Source organism: Hyperoodon ampullatus, assembly GCF_949752795.1.
Source record: "Hyperoodon ampullatus genome assembly, chromosome: 2".
Taxonomy (NCBI): domain Eukaryota; kingdom Metazoa; phylum Chordata; class Mammalia; order Artiodactyla; family Ziphiidae; genus Hyperoodon; species Hyperoodon ampullatus.
In genome coordinates, this window is record NC_136915.1 from 98,211,569 (window position 1) to 98,215,524 (window position 3,956).

Consider the following 3,956-nt stretch of genomic DNA (forward strand, 5'->3'; position numbering starts at 1 on the left):
TTTTTTCTGGAGAACTCCCCCCGCCCCGCCCCACGCCAAGCTCTTTCTTGTTCTATAAACCCTACAGAAGGGACAAGCTCAAGCTGCCATATTTGTCCCATGTGACTCTACCTCCCACCCCCACCAACCCCCAACTACAGCTGATTGGACCAGAAGCAGATCCTGTCTCAATGTTGAACTATCTATTGGCTGGTGTAGGGGAGGAAACCTTTTCCCCTTTTCCCATCTTGGTTCTTTGGCTGGTCTATTCATTAAACTGACACAAGACAGATTAACAGGAGAAAAAACACACTATAATTTTGTATGTACAGGAGCTCATAGAAATATGAAACACAAAGAAGGGACCAAAGCAGGCAGCTTTTATACCTTTTAGACAAAGAAACAATAAATCTGTGAGGAATTGACAAGACAAAGAAGTTTGGGATTGGGGTAGTAAATTGATGAAGAAGTAACACAGTTTGTTTGTACAGGTTCCCCTGCTGTCCCACAGTAGAGCACTCCTATGAAACCTTTCATAAACGGAAATGGTATAAAGCAAAGAAGACACTACCTTAGGACCTATCTTGCTAACGAATACACAAAATAAATGGAGATAAGGCACAGATGCTTACAGACACAGTTCAAAGCTATGGCAGCTTGATGCCAAGATGCTGAGTGTATTTCTTGGGGGAGGAGCTTGGCGGTACCACTCTTGCCATTCGGGGTGCACGCTGCCTCTATAACAGCCCACTGCAAAACAATTGCTGGATGCTGCTTTTGCTTTTCACACATTTTTATAAAAGCAAAAATCTTCTTCATATTTCTTCCAGTTAGCAAAAACAGATGCAAATGTGGGTCTTTCGTAAAAGTGAAGTGGCGTAAAGCGAACTTTCCAAAAGTAGAGGATACCTGTATAGCCTTCTCAGCTCTAAATTCCCTATCTCTGGTAATAAGGATGCCTTCTATCTCCCGGAACAGGGAAGGTACCTTTCATATGGGAGATTTATTTCTGCTTTCAGGGAGCAAAGGAGGGTCAGAGTATCCTTCTTGCACTGGCTGCTGAAGTAACTTTAATTCAAAATAATCAATATGTCAAAGTGGCATATGGGGGGCAGCTTGCCCTGAACCCCATCGCTGGTCAATAACCAATCAGATTCACCCTCTCAAGAATTTAAAGTACAGAGCCAGAACTCAATTGGAATTCAAAGATTATTGTGGGGACTTCACCCACAAACCACAGGCTGAAGGTATCAGGAAGCACAGAAGCTTCTTGAATAAGCTGCAGAGAGGAAAATGGCAGCCATTGTAAATAGACAAGATGCTGTGGAGGCCTCAGAGAAAGAGAATCAAAGAGAGTGTCTACCTTGAGCTCTAAGAGTTCGGATTTCCCAGATCCAATTTCCAAGAGACTGGGCTTTATTTCCATGAGCTGCACTGTAACCTTATAATAATTACCTCCTTTATTTTGGCTTGCACGAGTGCTTTTCCATTCTTTGCATCCAGTAAACCCATCCTAAGATGCCTTTATCTTCATGTCATCTGACTTTACATATTATAAAAAAGATCATTCCCAAATCTCCAAGGGATGGCCCTGGAGTTGGTGGTGGTGTCTAAGTCTCTACAGCTCCCATGACAATTGCCTTGGCAGAATGAAAGACCATTAAGAAGCTGAGTGAGGAGAGAAAGGAGGAAAGTTCCACTTCTATAACTGCATAAAGTTTCCTAGAGAAAATGAGCCCGGAAGCCGAAAGAGGGCATCTAGTTAGCGATGGAAAGTGTCTTCCATCGACTTGGCTTGGTCCCTTCATTCATTCTGTAAACATTTATTGTGCACAAATGTGGGCCTGACCCTGGGTCTGGTGCTGAGGAAACAGAGAAATAAAGACAGTTTCTTCTCAGAGTTTAGTGAGGGAGGCGAACGTGCTAGCACTTTGTTGGTTGGTTCTGCAACTAAGCCTTTGTTAGGGTCTGTCTTCTGTGAGAGTTATTTATCTCTGTGTCTGTCTTGTCTATGAGATGAACAGTCCAGAAAGAACAGGGACCCTTGGTTATCAACTCTCTCCCCTACCAAGACTTGTGCAGAGCCCGGCACCCAGGAAGTGATTGGAGAATTGACTACAGGGTCTGGGCTGTGGGTTGAACTGTATTGCTCCTCGATGGCCACTGATGGTGACCCTGGCTCTGACCTGCTAATCTTGGAAATCTGTGCTCCTGGGTCACAAAAGGACACCTCAGAGGGGTGAGGAAGGTGGTTAAAACCACTCAAATCCATGTTGGGGAAAGGACTCAAAATACGTGCCCTCTGGGTGTGGGTGAGTGGTATTATAGAGAGGTCCCCCAGGACATACAGATAAAGCCACTCATCTGGGAGATAAAGCCAGTAGCAAAACCAGTTGTTGAAAGCTCATTGGATGCTCTAAGTTTTCTAAGGGAGTCACCAGACTTAAGAATCTAATGGGTTGTAGTGAGGATCAGAGATACTCCCAGGAATAAAATGTCATTAAGAACTAAATGTATCGGGGGCTTCCCTGGTGGCGCAGTGGTTGAGAGTCCACCTGCCGATACAGGGGACATGGGTTCGTGCCCCGGTCCGGGAATATCCCACATGCTGCGGAGCGGCTGGGCCCGTGAGCCATGGCCGCTGAGCCTGCGTGTCTGGAGCCTGTGCTCCGCAACGGGAGAGGCCACAACAGTGAGAGGCCTGTGTACCACACAAAAAAAAAAAAAAAAAAAACCTGAATGTATGCTTTATGACCTGTATACATGAGGAATGAGTTAGCAGAAATGGGGTAGCTTTCATGGTGTCCAGGCAAACAAAAGCCAGTGAACATGAGTGTTTCTAACTCTGGCAGGAGGTGAGGGAGCCCTGACCAACCCCCATGGGTACCTGGACTCGTTGGCAGGAATTTTTCTAGAGCGGAGACGTAGGTACCTGGATCCTGTGGCATGTATGTTAACCATTAAAAGCATAAACCAACCTCCTGCCCCCACATTCTGCCTCAATACCATCCAAACAACTGATTCCAGGTTGTTTGGGAGCAATGCTTCTCAAGACAGTTCTGATTTACCATCAATCTCTTAGGAGGTTAGTTGACATGAGCTAGTCCTCTAGTGCATCTAAATGTGAGAGCATCATCTCCAGGCAGAGAGAGCAGGACATTTTTTATTCAACACAGCATGAAACCAAGTGTCCTAACAGCCCCAGCAGCCTAATATCTCATGCAGAAATGATGCATCATGTCACCAAGCCACAAACAAACTCAAGATTGACAAACGTGGAACTGCAGGGGGAAAGCTGCAAAAGTGAGTTGATAACAGGCAGTTCCCCCAATAAGCTCTCAAGGTGCTGAGACTGGGTCCCATGTATTTACCAATACAGCTCACATATTTTTAATTCGTTAGAGATTCAAGTTTAACTAAATTGCTAAGGACCTGTAAACTGTCCTTTTCTTCTGAAGCTTCTGCTTCAGCATCACCTACCACCCCACATGCTGGCAAAATCTAAATTTAGCCATCTCCTTCAACTATGTCAGTAATCACAGGGGCTAGACTCACTTGATAGGGGTGATATTATAAGTGAAGTCAAGAAAGAACACATCATTAAAAATGTTCAGGGCCAGCAAAATGCCTTTGAAATGGCTTGCTTTTTAGCTGGAAATGTGAAATAGCATAGCGGCATGATGCCTGCATTAGGAAGATAATAGAAATGTAATGCTATTCCCTATGCCACTTTTAAAGCCATGGGCAACTCTGGGCTCCAACAAATTAACAGACGGATGTTCTTTTCTTTAAGAAAATAAGATTTATTGGTGAAATGGAAAGCACGTCACTTTTCCTCGTCAGTCACCTCATCCACCCCTTTAACAGCTCATCTACTACTAACCTTGGGGTTCTTTCCTTCTGATGAAACCTAGGTCCTTCATCCCCCTTTAAGTCTGACAATCAAGCCATCAGCACTGCCATGGGAGCTGAGAGTG